This window comes from Zootoca vivipara, chromosome 13 (assembly GCF_965207765.1).
Source record: "Zootoca vivipara chromosome 13, rZooViv2.hap1.1, whole genome shotgun sequence".
Lineage (NCBI taxonomy): Eukaryota > Metazoa > Chordata > Lepidosauria > Squamata > Lacertidae > Zootoca > Zootoca vivipara.
The window spans coordinates 22,038,907-22,057,681 of NC_142596.1; positions in this window are offsets into that span (position 1 = coordinate 22,038,907).

Genomic DNA, 18,775 nt, shown 5'->3' on the forward strand with positions numbered 1-18,775 from the left:
TTGTTTGTTTCTGTTGCATCCTAGAGAGACCATGATTTTGAGACATTGCTCTAGTGTCCTAAATTTGCAGAACTGAACCAGCCCTTTACATCTTCAGGTATGTTGAGCGTCATACAAGTCACCCGTTTCCAAGTCTCTATTTCCCTGTGTAGTAGAATGAAGCAGTACCAAGTCTAAAATGGTAGAGTGGACCGAACCACTTTGGATTGCAGGCGAGGGGAATGCTTCCCTGCATGAACAAAAATAAAATCTTGTTAAGTAAAAAAATCCCCACAACTGGTACTTCAAGGGGGAAAATTCTAGCTCAGCTATGTTTCCTGCTGTGGCTACTTCTATACTGATGATAATTTTTTTCACATAAAAGAGGATTTAAGATGTGATACCCAACTTCTAGTGGAGTCTGATCTGTTTGTCTGGTTTCAGGATTGAGATGAGCAGGGAGACTGATTTGAATGCTCTGGTGGATGACCTATGTTTGTAACTTTAAACACCATTGCCTAGGTGTGGACAACTTGCTGCTCTGGGATCACTTGCAGCTATCAGCCTTTCCTCCAAGAAGCTCGTGACATTCATGCTTCTCCCAATTTTACCCTCAAAGTAACCTTGGGAGGTACATTAGGCTGAGAGACAGGAACTGGTCCAAGGGCACCCAGTCAGCTTCCTGGCTAGTGGGGATTTGAATTCTGGTCTCCCAGGTCACAGCCCAGCACTCTAACCACTATTACAACACCGACCATTCATGATGTCTATTGCCTGATTTCATATAGGTGGCAATAAGGAAGAAAGGAGGTGGCAGGAAGAAATCTACCTCTTTCGGCTTTCTTGCCTTTCCCATTCCAAGAGCAGCACCATATCCAGCATTTGGTATCTGCCAACTCAAGAACTCTTGTACTGGCTGATGGGTGATCTTTAATGCTACCCAACACAGCAATCCAGTGCAGCAGCTGCACTAGCAGAAACCTGCTGTGTAACAAATTGCACAATCTGTTGGCCAAGAAAGTTACCCACGTTCTCCTTTTGGATTGTCTTCTGCAACAATGTTCCAGTGGTGGAAAACATTTCTCCAGCAGGACAATGATACTGCTACATTATTTTAACTTAGTGCTACATTGGATCCAACCCGATATATTATTTTGTCACAAAACCACACAATACCAGTTGGATCCCAGAGAAGACCAGTTAAGAGTGTTGCTTCTGAACCAGGATGACATGTGCTCACATATCTCCACCACGCTATGAGGTGACATTGCACGCTTACTCAAAATCATCTCCTTCCCTACATACACTGCCAGTTGTTAAGATCAGCAGAGAGGACTCCCTTAGCAGTTCCTCATCTTCCAAACTTCAGGAGAGGACATTCTCTGTGGCAGCCCCTAAGCTGTGGAATTCTGCCCCACAGAGGTGCATCTAGGTTCTTCACTATGTTGGCTTTCAGGGAATGCTGAAGACTTGTCTCTTTACCCTGACCTTTGACACCTGCTTTCAGTGCCCACCCTATTCCTGTGATTGTGATATAACTATTTTTGGTTTTTAATTGTAACTTGCCCTGAAACCTGTCAGTGAAGGATAGGTAGTCAATTTGAGGGTGATGGTGATGGTGATGGTGATGGAGAACCACTGTTGTGCAGTGGCTTAGATCCCCCTGCCTCAGGGCTGGAGGTCCCATACCAGCTGCCTAAGTTCCTGACCAACTCTCAGAACCCTGATATGACTGAGAATTCTCCCCCCATATGAAACCCTGGAGAGCCACTGCCAGTCAGTGCAGGCAGTGCTGGGCTAGATTATGTCTAAGCAAAAGTTGTGAACTGTGTCTGAGCAGAAGGATTGGAGAGCATGCCAAAACTCAGAGGCAAATGAAGACCAAAATCTGCTTCTTGCTTCAGCTGGAGTGTCCTGCCTTTCTCCACAAGGCCAACAGCTACTAACTGCCCTGTGGGAAGGAATCCTGGAGAAGAAAGGAAAGAAGTGGGCAAAGACAACACCAAACACCTCCCCCAGTTTTAGCTAGTAAAACGTCAGCAGTATTGTACATATTTAAGCAATTAGGAAAGGGCAATGTATATTGAGGCAATTAAGAAAAGTGTGACACGTATTTATCTGAGCAATTAGAAAATATCTTTAAGCAATTAGGAAAAGTGCAATATATATTTGCTTGTTTATATATCAGTCTGAAACATTTCTATTTAACAAGATTCTCCTTTACTATTTTTGTTGTTTTAACATATCTGTGTTGTTGGTGTTTTGCTACGTATTTATTGCTCTGTTCCTGGGTTTTAGTATTTTGGAATGGAGTGGGGAGGTGTAGATCTGTCATTCTGAAGGACAGGTCTATATTTTAATCCCAGGGAATTGTTTTCCCAGAGCACTCCAATCACAAGAACAGGTGAGTCATACTTCTCCTCTGAACTTTGCCTGGGAGAGCAGGGTATAAGCAACGGAGTTAGACTATTAGGAGTGGTTTTTCTCTTCCAATCATTCTTTGGAAAACAAACAATTAAAAATTACTTCCAGTAAAAGGGGGGGGGTTGCAACAAATGAGTGACTTTTTCAGTTTGTTATAATGACAGTAAAATCACCTCGCATGCTGGCTCCTGAACCTATTTTTCTGAATTTGGCAACACAAGGTTCCACTGTACAGATACAATGTGAATCATTTTAATGGTGCACACAACTAGTAACTGTCATTTATGTCAGCATATATATGAGTAGAAAAGAAATTTATCCATGGGTCTACTCTGAATATGACTAAAACTTACCATCACCCAAACAGTGCATTCCAAACCAGTTACATGGGAGTAAGTACAGTGGTACCTCCGGTTGCGGCCGGGATCAATTCCAGAGCTCCGGTTGGATCCCGATGTTTCTGCAACTGGAGGGACCGCTTCTGCGCATGCACACTCGGCAAAACACTTCCGGGTTAGCCGCTTTCGCAACCTGAAATTTATGTTACCCGAGGGTAATGTGAGCTGAGGTGCTACTGTACACAGTTAGGAATGCACTGCAGTCCTAGAGACACTTTCCTGGCAGTAAGGTATGTCTTAAATAAAATGTATTGAATCTACATGGACCCTTAAATCTTCATATGAGGGCCTTCTCGAAGTCTCCCCTCTGAGGAAGGCTTCAAGAGTGATGGCAAGGGAAATTACCGTTTCTGTTGTGGCTCCAAATGTATGGAATGCTCTCCTTACTGATGACTTCGTAACTTATAAAATAGCACTATATGCGTTGGCAGCTAAGATCAGGAGAAAAGAACTAGATAAAATAGCAGTCAAGAACTAGATAAAATAGCAGTCAATTGCAAAGGTGATTCGGACATTTAAGCTAACATATTCTCCCTGATAACCCCATGCTATTCTATCATACACAACAAATAATGATCATGGTTTATTGTATCTGCAGTGCCTGATGTTTTAATGGTTTTTATGGTTATTGTTGCTTTTCTTTTTGTTCCCTTTGTGAATGATGCCATGGCCTTTGGCCATTGCAATAAAGTTTATGATGATGATGAATGCTCTCCCCAGTAATGTCTGCCTGGCACCATCACTGACATCTTTTTGGAAGGAAAAGACTTACCTTACCTCCCACCAGGCTTTTGAAGGACTGAGATGATGCTGTTTTGTGGTTAGTGGGCTTACAAGTTTCCTATGGTGTGTGTGTGTGTGTGTGTGTGTGCATGAATAAATATATCGCTCCTGCTTGTTCCACTCATCCCAAGAGATTGATTGTTAAATCTTGCTGCAGCCACGTTTAATGGATGGGGGAAGTGCTTCACATTTTTCAAAGTCTTGTAACTCACCCAGGAAATTGTGTTCTAATAAATAATAACAATAATGCTACAGATAACAATAATTGCTTCTGAATTAAGAAGTTTGTGGCCATTTAAGCCTCCTTCCTTTCCCTTCAGAGAGGAAATCAATAAAATTGGAGGCCATGGCTGAATAAGGTACAATCCAAACACCGTGATTTCTCCTCCTCGAGTAACCAGCTTAGCATCATTCACTTGCCATGAATCAAGAGATGAAGAGAGAGGGAGAATGTCTACCGTCCCCACTGCTGTCACATTTAATACAACTTAGCATAGTTAATCACTCAAGGAAACTCTATCAAGAGCTGCTCAAGTTCTTTCTTTCTTTCTTTTTTACAAAATAAAGAATCTTTCCAAGTGAATCATCTTTGCAAATCTCACTTCTTAAAAGGTTTTAATGTTGTCAGGTTACCAACTACAACAAAAGGAGTCAAGTTAGCTTTCTTTTTCTCCCCGGGTTAACAATGGCTTTTTATTTGACAATGGCTTTGCATGTTAAGGCATTAATTTTGCAATAAATTACAGCACCAGGTATGGAGAAGGACTCAGTGGCTTGACCAAAGTGCCTGACCTGGGCACAGCTCCAGCTGATGAATCGCATTTCATTTTGTTCTACCAGACAAAATTGAGTGGGGGTGGGGGGAGGAAGCCCGCCCTCTGCTACTGAGTGAGAAATATCCTATTTCATGTAATAGCATTTGGTTATATATCATTAGCACTTAATTTTGTCACTGATGCTAACCCAATGTTAATTATGCTTTTCAGATCCAGGGTTTTGTGACACAGTAAAACATCCATTGTGGTCCATTGATATACTAGAACCATCAGCCCAAGGAGACAAAGGAGGCAGAGGCCATTATTGAAGCACTAGCAACCCATCCTCTGAGCTTGTTAGTGCTGGGTTTCCTTCTGGTTTTTGGAACTGGTGGCCCAGAGTGAGGAAGAAGAGCAGTGTTATTAGGGGTAATTTCTCATGTCCATACACACTCACAAAAATTGGCATCAGTGTGTACAATCTATATACCTGTATGAGGTGCACAGGTTGTGTCCCTGTTAGGAATGGGTGAATTTGTATTTCTCGTTTTTTCCATTATTCACTTTCCCATGATTCCACAGCAGTTTGCATTTTTAAAAGACCTATGAAAGTTCATCAGCATTTTAATGGAAATTTCTCCTAATATGTGTGCAATTTTGCCCAATATCCACATTTTTGCAGTGCAATTTCTCCTAATATAATGTATTTTGAGATGTTATTTCCTCTAATACATGCATTTGAATGCATACTTCCCCCCAGTATATGTATTTTTGTACGCAGTACTTGCCCAGAGAACTGCATTGCAAAATTCAGAGAAGTGAGAATTTCAAAGTTCCGTGCCACCTTTCCCCAAGTGGTGTCCTCCAGATATTTTTGATTACGGGATGGGAACGAAATTCAGTTCAGTGTGAACCTGCTGAATTTGCGTTTCCATAACCAATACTAGAACCAAAAAGCCGCCCTTTGAAGATTGTACATCACCCAATTTTGTGAAGTTCTTTTTAAAAGTGCATTCAAGAGGTATGTTATAAGGAAAAGTGAACAAAGTGCATATATTAATGAAAATAACATATAAAATGCATTGCATTAGGGAAAATTGCTTAAAACAATGCTTGTGTTAGGCAAAACTACATATAAAACGTGGATATTACAAGAAATGCACATGTGAATATGTGTGAATTTTCATGATGACATATCCATATCTATCTATACCTAAATATACACACTTGGGGCTTATTATTAATTATTATTTAATAGTCTTCCATATAGCTATCTCAAGGCAAATACAAAATATAACAAAACAATTATAGATAAAAACAGCAAGCAGAATACAAATTTTAAAAACAACAGAAAATGGGCATCCATTTCAGAGACTTGTTCATCCAATTGGGAAATATCTTCAGTTGTTTCCAGAAAGTGCACCTATTGTATTTTTTTAACTTTTTATTTTTCAAACATAACAATAGCTTGTAAAACAAATGCAGTACATAGAAGCCATATTTGGTTTTGTCCCTTTTGTATATCTTTTGTGTCATCATTCTTATTTTCATTATACAGAGGGAGAATGTGTAGAGCAGTACCCTGTTTTATCTCAGCCTATCAAGTCTCTCCATGAAAGTTCTTGTGAAGCTGGTATTGAGGTCCCACTTTCGATATTTCTTGACCACAGAATGTACCTGGACCACCATCCTACGAAATCACCTTCCATGTTGGTTTAGCTCACTGCTTGTACTCGCTTTGTCAATTCTTTCATTCAGACGTATTGCCATATTACAGTTTTTCATTCTTGAAATGTTCCTCAGCCTTCAGTTTTCCAATTCCTCACAATTACCTGTCTAATGGTAACTAACAGCATTGATTAAAAAAAAATCTCTTTATATCGTACATCTGAATTTTGGTCATCAAATATCATCAACAATACTATGGAAGAATCTACGTGTGGCTTATTGGAATATTTTGAATGTCTCCACTGATGAACACTTCGGTTTTTGAACATGCCTCAGAAGTTGAACATGCCACGGGGCTTTCGCTGAGTGCAAAATCCTGAGGCCTAGCTGTCGGCTATTGAGTTTTTGGTTTTCAAATGTTTCAGAACTCGAACGGTCTTCTGGAATGGATTACATTTGAAAACTGAGGTACCACTGTATTCCACAGAACAGGAGCGGCCACACTGAAAACCCTGATCAAAGTTTCTGCATAGGTGGTTTCTGAGGTTTCCAGAATGTGTAGGAGAAACCCTTCCACAGACCACAGCAGTGTATAAGGGATAAGAGGGTCTTTCAATTATCCTGACCCTGAGTTGTATAGGGCCTTATATGTTAGAACCATAACCTTGAACTTGGCCCAATAGCAGGTTGGCAGCCAGCAGTCAGTGCAAATCCCATAATCAAGGTATTATATGCTGCCTGTAGTTTGTCCCCAAAAGCAGTTATATCCTTTTTGTTTTATTTGCATGAGGTACAGTCAAGACGAAGCAAAGCCATTTGCCTTTTCATGTGGAACAAAACAAAACTACAACAAAGCCATATATGTACCCTTTTTGTATGGAAATGACTAAGAAGACTGGCTGGTTAATAACTTTGGGTCTTGGCAAAAAAAATGAAAAAAATGAAGATGCAAATACACTCAAAGTTGAAAGGCCCCCAAGTTTTTTTCCAAATGTAGATGAGCCCAGATTAAGAAAGCAGTAATTAATTTCCTTTGACCTCCAGCTGAAATTCTTTTCTAAAGCTGTCATAAAGAGAAAGAGGCCAGAGAGAAGAAGTGAAACAGTGTAACAATGCAATTAAACCCTTGTAATGAGGTCAGGCGTTGGACTTGTTGCAACTGATATCATTATAGCAATGAAGAGACATTGCAGATGGCCTGGTTCCCCCCCACCCCTTGATTCGTTCCTCCCTGCCTTTTAACTCTTTAACAGTGTTCTTTTTTATGTCACTCCTTGACATTGGAGCAATGAGGTGCAATCTTCCACTGCTCTGGTAACGTGTGAACCCACAACATTTGCAAATGAGAAAATAAGAGGAGGCCATGACTCAAAATCAAATTGGTCGTGCAAGGCCACAATCACCTTATCAGTTGCCTTATGTTGGTGGTGTCATCACTGAGTTCTGCCTGCTTGACATTGATCCCTCTGACAGGGCCTTCTCAGTGGCCGTTCCCCATATGCAGAATGCCCTCACTGGTGAGGCACATTTGTCTCCCTCATGATGAACATTCAGATGGAATTTTGAAATTTCTGCTCACTCGAATGTTTGATGGCTGAAAGATGCCGTTCCCGGCAACCATGAAATTTTATTAACTGTGAGGATATCTGACTGTTTTTAAATGCATGTTGGTGTTCATGTTTTTAAATGTTATTTTATTGTAAACTAGCTGACCCGGCCACGCGTTGCTGTGGTTCTTTCCTGTGATTCCCCACCCCACCCTGTCCCGATCCATTACATATCCTGCCCCTCCTCCCTCCACCCCAGCTCATCCCTGTGTTTCGGTAGGGTACCCTTCCCTGTTGTCCCTGGGGAGTGTTGGCCCCTCCCCCTGTATCTCCATACCTTGGCCCCCACCCTTCGAAAAGGAACTGTCAGCTTCTAGGTTCTATTTCCCAGCATGCACTTTTGTCTGAGCCTTTTGTTGTCCCTGGGGAGTGTTGGCCCCTCCCCCATGTATCTCCATACCTTGGACCCCACCTTTGGAGAAGGAACTGTTAGGTTCTGGGTTCTATTTCCCAGCATGCACTTTTGTCTGAGCCCTCTGTTGTCCCTGGGGAGTGTTGGCCCCTACCCCCGGTATCTTCCTACATTGGCCCCCACCCTTGGAGAAGGAACTGTCAGTTTCTGGGTTCCATTTCCCAGTATTTACTTTTGTCTGAGCCCTCTGTTGTCCCCTCCTCCCTGTATCTCCATATTGGCCACTGCACATGCATCGTGAACATTTCTATATATTTAGATTAAGGATCGGGGGTGATGATGTGCCCTGGGACCCAGAGAACTACTTTAAAAATTCCGACCAGGGGGGTCAAATAGCGAAGCCCCACAGTCCTGTAGCAACAAACAGGCCCAGACAGAAGGGGGGGGGGTCATATGGGCCACTTGGTGCGGGCCTCCGAATCCAAAGGGGGTCTCAGTCAGCATATTCACAATCAGTAAAATGAAAAAAGTAACAAAAGGGTTAAAAACAGGACCACATTATCTACCTAGCCAGGGCCTCTGTCTGGCCCTGCAAGGGCCTAGCAACATAAGGTGCGTTCTGAAGCACCCGAGTTGTTCAGTTCCATAAAAAACCCAGGAAGTGGCAAGGGGAAGGTAGGGGATTGTAAATTGAGGGGGGGGGGAATTGGGCACTGCAAATATCTGAGGACTTAAACTGGAGAGAGAAAGTGCATGGTTGTTGTTTTTTTAAAAAAAGACGCAGAGGGTTGCATTCAGTCGTAGTATATTTGAAATGGAGGGTAATAGCCCCCCTTCAGATCCCCCTGAGCCTCAGAGTCCCCCTGAGTCGAGGCGAGATACTGTGGAGAGGGCAGGTTTCATCCCTGTGTCTCCCCCCACCCTGTTCTGACCCATTATGTATCCCTGCTCCCTATTCGGCCCCCCATCCCCCCCAGGCAGGCCCCTACCTCCACTTGACAATGTTGGGCCTTGTTGCTGGAAAAGGCCTGTTTTCAGTTGAAACAAAATAAAATATTCCATCCAGCAGCACCTTAAAGACCAACTAAGGTGCTGCTGGAAGGAATTTTTTTATTTTGTTTCGACTACGTCAGACCAACATGGCTACCTACCTGTTGGTTTGGTCTTCAACACCTCTGCCGGATAGAGTGGTAGATCTTGAGGTGGAGGTGGGGTTTGTGGGTTGCTGTGCGTTAGTCTGTCAAATGGAGGGTAATAGGCCCCCTTCATGGCAGATTTAGAACAACGTTTCCTTAACTCCTACCCACTCAAACCTCTCCTGTACCTGCGATACATTGACGATATTTTTATTATCTGGACACATGGACAACAGACCCTGGAAACCTTCCACCAGACATTCAATGACTTTCACCCCACCATCAACCTAACAATGAACCAATCTATGCAACAATGAAACAATGAAACAATGAACCAATCTATGCAAGAAATACATTTTTTGGACACTACTATAAAAATACAGGATGGACGTATAGACACCACCTTATACAGAAAACCAACTGACCGACAAACATATCTACATGCTTCTAGCTACCATCCCAAACATACCAAACAATCCATCGTATACAGCCAGGCCTTACGTTACAACCGCATCTGTTCCAACTCTACAGACAGAGAATCTCACCTAAGAGATCTACAGCAAACCTTTTTAGAACTAAAATATCCACCTGATGAAGTTAAACAACAGATCAACAGAGCCAGACAGATACCTAGAGAGAACCTGCTGCAAGACAGACCCAAAAAAGAAAATAACAGAACACCACTAGTCATCACATACAGCTCCCAAGCTAAAACAGTACAACACATCATCAGAGATCTACAGCCTCTCCTGGACAATGACCGCTCCCTTTCTCAAGCTCTGGGAGGAAGACCTTTCATTGCCTACAGACAGCCACCCAATCTTAAACAACTCCTCACCCACAATAATACAACCACCAGACTTAACATGGACACTGGTACCAGAGCCTGCAATAAACCCAGATGCCAACTTTGCTGCCACATACACCCAGACAACACCATTACTGGCCCCAACAACATCCAACATACCATCTCAGGACTATTTAATTGCTCATCCTCTAACATTGTGTATGCCATCAAATGCCAACAGTGCCCTTCAGCTCTCTATATTGGACAAACAGGCCAAACCCTACGCCAAAGGATAAATGGACATAAATCTGACATCAGGAACCAGAAGACAGAAAAACCAGTAGGAGAACACTTCAATCTCCCAGGACATTCTATACGAGATCTCAAAGTAGCTGTCTTACTACAAAAGAATTTCAGAAATAGACTGGAAAGAGAAGTTGCTGAATTGCAACTTATCACCAAGCTCAAAACCATGGAGGGACCTGGTTTGAACAGAGATATCGGGTTCTTATCTCATTATACATGATAAGCGATCTTCAGCCATCTCAACCCTTGCTTTTTCATGCAAAACCATTTGCAGTCGTTTGCGGTCATCAACAGCTATCAGTCAGTCAATCACCCATTTCCACCACCCTTCTGAGTGATCCCCCCTCCCCATCCCCACCCCTCCCCACCCCTTCTCTACATAAGTGCCTGGAAACTTCCATTTCACTGTATCTGAAGAAGTGTGCATGCACACGAAAGCTCATACCAAAATAAAAACTTAGTTGGTCTTTAAGGTGCTACTGAAGGAATTTTTTTTATTTTACTTCGATCCAGACCAACACGGCTACCTACCTGTAACCAGGCCCCCTTCAGATCCCCCTGAGCCTCAGAGTCCCCCTGTTTTACAGGATCTCATGGCGGAGGCGGGGTTTGTGGGTGTGGCGCGTTGTTGTGGCTAAACCCTGTGACTGCCCCACGTGTCCCGATCCATAATTTATTCTGTTTGTTCCCCCCCCCCCCGTGACTGACGTATCTCATGACGTTTTGAAGGATGGTATTTATTTTTGTCTTGTGGTTATTTGGTGGGGGATTTTGTGGGGGGTAGTGGTGCTAAATTGTAAAGTAAAAGCCCCTTGCCGTGTCCCCAAGTGCGTTGCTGTGGGTTATTCCCCCCCAGGCCTAGTGGGGGCCTAGCAGGGGCCTACATAAAACAAAGGCTGTACGATCCGGGCACTCACCCTCTCCCCCCCCCCCGGGCCTAGTGGGGGCCTAGCAACCTGGCAGGGGCCTAGGGGGTCTGATAATGGCCACCTTGGTGGTTTCAGTTGCTTGGTTGATGATGTCATTTGGTTTGTGGGTGTGGCTTAGATTTCACAGGAAGGGAGGGGGTGGAGGAGGGTATAACGCCACTTGAGGGCACTATTTGACTTGGTGGAAAACCAGGTTTCTACCTGCCCAGATGTGCGATGTCAGGGATTTTTGTCCCCAACAACACTCGGGGAGTGGCCTGGATCGTTGTGTCAGAATTTCAGGACGATCGGTCAAGCAGTTACGGAGAAAAGTTCGGCTGACACTTTCAAGATTTTTACATTTTTACATATATAGACTGTTTTTTTCTGCTACGTTGATACTTGTCACTCTTTGCTCCTTTGGGAGGAAAAGTGGGTTGCATCCACTGAAGTTGGTTGGTGGTATTCCTATTCCACTGGTAAAATGTTTGGCACCAGCAAAATATTGTTGGAAGGAAGATGCATAAGCATGTCACTGTTAACTTTGTTTCACAATAGATTGCGCAATCTGTTGCATGGCGAGTTTCCACTAGTGCCTTGTGTTGGATTCCTCTGCTGTACAACATTAAAACTCACTCATCTACTAGTGCAAGAGTCTTTGTACTAGTGGACAAAGAATGCAAAAATGGCCACCACATGTGAACAAAAGTGGGAGTCAGAACCCCTTCTTGCCAAATTGCTGAGTTTGGGAATGATATTTCAAGAGGTGTCTGAACACATAGAGGGGGAAAAACAGACAAAGCATTTTCCAAAATAGATAGACAAGCAGGAGACCAATGAAGCAGGAGGTCAGTAGGGTGTGTGGCTAGGGAGGGGTGTGCTCTGTGGAGAGTCTGGAGGGCCATACAGAGAGATTTGGAGGGCCACATTCAACCCCAACATACTCAATGTTTGCTTGTTTGCAACGCTGCAGATTTTGAGCTTTTGGGGTGGGAAGGAACTGTGGTCCTATTCCCTAGCTGTTGTCTCATGCATGTATGTGTGTGTGTGTGTGTGTGTGTGTGTGTGTGTGTGTGTAAAAGTGTTGTCTCTTCCTTTGTGTTGAAAACAAAGAAACTTAATAAAAAAAATTAAATAGCAGAAGTCTCCAGGAAGGCAATTCTTGACTATCTGCTCCGAAACAGGCTTAGATCATATTGGGTATTTTAATTAAAACTTCCCCTTAAAAATTAGATGTGAATGGCAAGGCTTTCTGATTCTATAAAGGGCAAAACCACATTCTTGCAATTTCGAAGGAAGTCATTAGAAGCCTGGGAGGGTCAAACACAGTTCAAGCCGGCAGTGAAGTGAGACTTTCTGCTTCCACTCGGCTGTCACCGCACCTGACCCCGAACCTGGTAAAAGCAGCCCCAGTGGAGAACCAAGCAAGCATCTTCATTCTGGCTTTCCTGGTCTTCCGCGTCACAAGCTGCCAGATAAATGTCAAATTGCGATGGTCTTATGATGGTTAATGGGAATCAAGCTGAGAATGCTTAAGCTTGTTTCGCTTTAGAGAAGTTCTTGTCACTCATTCTTAGATGGGGGGGAGGGAAAGGTCTCCAATCAATAATATACATAAAATGAAAGAAATTCAACAAAGCTGAGATGGTTAGGCTTTTAGTGGGGTTGGTGAGGAGAGAGAAGGGAAGAGAAGAAAAATAGTTACGTAACCTATCTTGCACAAGGATTTAGCAGTGTACAAGGCAAAATCGGGAGAGCATAATGCAGAGTAGAAGCCAAAATCGGGAGATTGGTCTAGAACCCAAAGCATTGCTGGGACCCATGGACATCCCATGAAGCTGAATGTTGGGAGATTCAGGGCAGACAAAATAAAGTCCTTCACCCAGTGTGCAGTTAAGGGATGGGATTTGCTCCCACAAGGTGTGGTGATGGCTAGGACCCCTGGACCTAGCAGAAGCCAATGAATTGCGGGTGAAAGGGGATGGAGAAATTCCCTTATGAGGAAAGGTTGTAGCACCGGGGACTTTTTGATTTAGAGAAAACGTGGGTAAGAGGTCACAAGCTAGAAGTGTATAACGTTGTATGTGGCATGGAGAAAGTGGGCGAGAAGTTGTTCGCCCCCTCTCACAGCACTAGAATTCATGGACACCCAATGTTGGAAGGTTCAGAGACTAAAAAAAGAAATTCCATGGAAGGTAAGGAAATCAGTGACTACCAGACATGATGGCTATGCTCTGTCTCCACTGCCGGAAGTAGCATGCCTCTGAATACCAATCACTGGGAATCACAAGCAAGGAGAGTTCTGTTGTGTAAGATTCAGCTCATGCGCTTCCCACTGGCATCTGGTTGGCCACTGTGAGAACAGGATGCTGGACAAGAGGGGCCACTGGCAGTGATGCTTCTGAATACCAGTTGCTGGAAACCACAGGAAGGGAGAGTAGTGCCCTTGTGCTTGGCCTAAAAAGACAAATCAAAACCAATGTCTGTATTTCTCTCTCTCCTTTCTTAATCATCTCCTTTTGCTGACTGTTCTGTGCTCGGGTGTTTTGTGAAAAGTGTAGGCCTTTTCTCCCCTTTTCCCACTGACAGGGATACTGCGGTGGCATTCTGTATTAACAAGCATTCTTCTGTTCAAATTTATTTCAATTAGCTTGGGACAGTAATTCAATCGGGCAGCCCACTGGATCTTTGAAAGACTTGCAATCATGTCAGAGTGGCGACCTCTTTTTTAAAAAAAACACACAACAACTTTGCTTAGCCAAAAGCCAAAAGCCACTGCCACCCCTACCCCACCCCCAACCCCCCAAAAAAGAAGGCACACTTGAAAAGGAATGCCACTTTGATAATTAGTTATTGATCATGGACAATACATGCGATGAATGCCATTGGATTAACCAGACGCCAGTGGGTCGCGACACAGAGGTTTCCTTATCGCAATAATCTACAGAAAAAGAAACGTACAAGAAAGGTCGCTAAGGTCAGGCCTGGTGGAGCTGGGATTTTGGAAAACAGCTTCCTGCTTGTGCTTGGTGTGCATGCGTTTTAAAGAAACAATGAAGCTGCCAAAGACTGATCCATACAATCAGATTCTGATACCAAGCTGATTGCCAGGTAAGGAGCATTCGAGAAAGAGAACATTTGTACCATGAAGTTATTTTGATAAATTAACCTCCCTTCAGCCAGCATTTTTACCTCACTGCTGTGCCATTAACCTTTCTGCCCTTCTAACGTCCATTAGAAACAATTTGAGAATCCGAGCCCAAGAAGACTGTAACAAATATAGACTTTAAAAGTATAATTGACTTCTTTTTTCCCTCTTCTCTTTCTTTTCTTTTTTTATTTTGGAAGGGGCAATTTAAAGGCTGCATAAAAATCACTGCAGATGTGGCCATTTAATGGACAGAGAAATCTGCAAAGAAAAAAAAATTGATTGCACACTTTAAAAGCTGGGGTGGGGGTGGGGGGTTGCATTTCTTTTCTCTCCACTCTATGGAAGACTTACCTCTCCAGAATGTTGCATGGAAGTGCACTTTGGATTATTTCCAGGGCTCATAAGATCCAGGAGCTTCAGCATCCACTCAGCTAATGGTCACAGTTTTCAAAGTGGACAGAAGGTCAGCACCCTGGAAGTCTGGAGAAGGGCAGCAGCTCAGGGACAGAGCACATGCTTTGCTTAGGAAAGGTCCCAGGTTCAATCCCTGGTGCCTCCAGGCAGTCCTGGGAAATAGTAGTTCCTGAAACCCCAGAGAGAACTAGTGCCAGTATATAATACTTGAACTCATGAACACTCAGTGAAGCTGAATGGTGGAGGATTGAGTGAAGAGAGTAAAAAAAAAAGTGAAGGACCCCTGGATAGTTAAGTCCAGTCAAAGGCGACTATGGGGTTGTGGTGGTCATCTCACTTTCAGGCTGATGGAGCCGGCATTTGTCCACAGACAGCTTTCTGAGTCATGTGGCCAGCAGGACTGAACCGCTTCTGGCACAACGGGACATGTGACGGAAACCAGAGTGCACAGAAACACCGTTTACCTTCCCGCCACAGTAAGTACCTATTTATCTACTTGCACTGGCGTGCTTTTGAACTGCTAGGTTGGCAGAAGCCGGGACAGAGCAACAGGAGTTCACCCCGTAGTGGATATTCGAACTGCTAACCTTCTGATCGGCAAGCCCAAGAGACCCAAGAGGTTCACTTCACCCAGTGAACAGTTAAGCAATGGAATTCTTTCCCATGGGAGGCGGTGATGGCCACCAAGCTGGGTGACATTTTTTTTTTTAAAGAGGGTTAGGCAAAGCCATGGAAGAAGAGGATATTGATAGATACTAGCCATGATGGCTATGCACTGTGTCCCTGGTTAGAGGCTGTGTGCTTTTGAATAGCAGCTGTTGGAAATCACAGGAGAGGAAAGTGGTAGTTATATACAAATTGCTGAAGAAATGTGGAGAACTGAATTTAAGATTGGAATGATGAGAAATGGAGAGAAGATGAAAATTGAGAGGAAACCGGTTTGCCCAGCCCTACATTTAAAAGAGCCTTTCAGCAGGCATAGTTTGTTGTGTGAGCTACGCCTGCTGGAATTCCTTCTTCCAGTCAATTTCCCAATGTAGAAGGACCTTGTATTCTTTTGCAATCTGGCGACTCTAGAGCCCAGAGTCCATATGATACAGCCTGCTACTGTGGTGGCTGTTGGCCATTGGGACTGGTAGGGCAGAAGGCACAAAGGCCAACAGGTCATGGTGGCAGAGCCAATGACAGGCAGTGCCAAACTAATTCTCACTTTGCCCCCATCCTCCTCCCTGCTGAGTTCTGCAATGGCAACACTGAGACAGAGAAAACTGACAGCCAGTGCTACCCCCTGGACTGGTACTGTGTAAGAAGACAGACAAGTGGGGGCTGGCTGAGATTGGTGGAAGAGTACTCCATTCACCCCAATGGGTCAGCCTCCACAGGCTTGTTTTGTTCAATGACTGTCTGCATGAGTTGGATTCAATGCTTTAAGGTTGGCAGTGAAGTCTTGACCCAAATCCCTGCTCCATGCATTGACTGCATACATTTAAGTACCACCTGCACAGCTCTCCCCCCTCCCTCCCTCCCTCCCTCCCTCTCCTCTTTCTCTCTCACATTGTTCCAGTGAGAAACATATCCCCCTTTCCAACCAAGCCCAAAGCCCAAACCCAAAGCAATCAGATCTGTCACAGCGCTTGTTTTTAAATTTCTCTGGGCCAAAATGACAGCTCTTTCTCCTCCTCCTCGTTCCCCTTGCACATCTGTATGAGCCAGGACAAGCTCCGCACCAAACTGAGGAGACTCGCTTACATTAAATGGCAAGATGGAAGGCAGCGAGGAAACAATAGATGGCTGTCAAGCTCGACAGCAGGCCATGGATCTCTGAGCACAAGAGCTGACAGAAAGGCCTCAGAGGGTAAACCTTTTTTGCTGGAACTAATTAAACAGATGAAATTATTACATGGATATGCAGATGTTGTTTACATTTTACCATATGGTATTATTTCAGGTAATGACTCGCAGGAGGATCCCCTTCCTCTCATCAAGAGGAAATGGGATGAAAAGGAGACTTTCGGCATGTCACCTCTCGGTTGCTAGGCAGGCAGCGATGGCAAGTGGCTGTTCGTGGCTTCCTGGAAACCAGCTGGTAGAGCCCATGTGTGGATCTGGGGATGATCAACTCAGAAGAAAGGAGATGAAAGGAGCAGAGTGGTGAGGGAAGTGATCACAAATATACAAAAAGGGTGTCAGGAGGAGGATGGAATGCTACTTCAGCAAATACTCCCGAAGAGCATAACACAAATACTCCCGAAGAGCATAACTCTGCCAAACGTTAGGGGGAAGAAGTTCCTGACTTTCAGCCTGCTATGATGTCTCCATTGTTGGAGGCAGTGTGCTTCTGAATACCAGTGGCTAGAAACTGAAGGAGAGGAGACTCTTGTGCTCAGGTCCTGTTTTCCGGTTTCATATTGAGGCATCTGGTCACTGTGGGAACAAGATGCTGGGCTGGATCGACTGCTGGCTTGATCAGGCAGAGCTCATCTTGTGATATGGAAGCTGGTGGAATGTGCTTCCTTGGAAGTATTCAAAGGAAGGTTGGACTTCTGGCTTGGATATTTTCAGCCCAGGAAGACCAACGCATATCTTTAATTTCTTTTTTTCTCTTTTAACATTTTTTTAAAATTATATACATAATAAAACATAAACTAAATCATCACAGAAACAGGTTAGAAATATCTATCTCATGTGCAAACCACACTGTTGTGGTCTTGCTCAGTTCCCATTTCCCTGAAGCTTGTGCAGAACCCAGTGGTGGAAGGAATGGCAAATTAATGACAGACAAATTCCTATCCTCTTGGAGTAGAATTATACAACAAAGTGGCCATCGCTAGAAACATGCCATAAGAAATTGTATCACAGATAGGCAACTGAACAGGATCTCACTTTGTGATCTTAAGGAAGAAGAGGATTTGTTCAGGAAGAGGCTCTCTCTCTCAAAGATGCTGGGGTTCTGCAAATCATGTAGGGTTTTAAAGCTAACCAACACCTCACATTTGCCCCAGAATTCAATAGACAAGGTCTGGCAGGTGCTTCTTTCAATCTGGGGACCACAGTCCCTTATAGACAACCTTCCAAGAGCTGCATATGAGTGATAAACAGGAGCAAAGCCAGAAAGTGGGTGGGCTCAAAGTCAAAAGTGGGTGGGACAACCAAGGTGACTCTTACTTTTGTAGAGTAGGCTACATGCAAAAGAAAGAAGTTTCTACACCCACATCGTTTTCTCCATCCAGGCAAAGAAGGTATATCACAGTTCAGGGACACATTTCAATCACGTGTGGAGCAGGGCTGTTGAGAAAGACTTTGAGGGCTGCATAGAGAGCCCCGGAGGGCCACTTTTGGCCCCCAGGACTGAAGTTCTCCACCCCACCAACAGACAGACATGGAGATAAAACAAAAACAGTCAAATAAGGTGTTAGATGTTCCCACTGGCCACCTTCAACAAGCATCACGAGGATAAGCCTTTGCTGAGTTCAAATGTTCATAAAAGCTAATCTAAAATTTAAAAAACACATATATTAAATTAGCCGTGCTCAGATCAACCACTTTCCTGAGAGTGACCCTCAGCATACGCTTTATAATTGAGATCTTGCCAATTTGGCTCCAGAAGGTAAGAATTGACAGTTCTGTCCAAACACGAAGGAGCTGTAATGCTGACATTTCCATGGAGAGCTTGACATGCCGTCGAGCCGGTTAGCATTTACAGCGGCGTGCCAACGTGAAATGTTGATAACGGGAGCTCTCCTTTTCAATAAATTTCCATTCATCATGCTGAAAAGGTTGCTCTCTAGAATTAGAGAGGCATAGGATTATCACAGACAACAATGTGGAAAAAATCATTAATAACAGGCATTTAAGGGTGGTCAGTCAGTTAGACTCTGACACTACACAATTACCGCCAGGGAATGATCAACGATGCAAATATTAATGGGTGTTTACACTCACAGCAGAATACAGTGACAGGCTATAGAGCGGCCCCATAGCAGCCTAGTTCTCCCTGAGGTAGTCAGCCTGTGGCTGGGCTCCACAGCTTCAAAGTGGCTCTACCACAAGGGTAGCAGGTTAAGCATCAGCAAGAAAGAAGAAATGCATCACCCCCAAAAAGGTAAA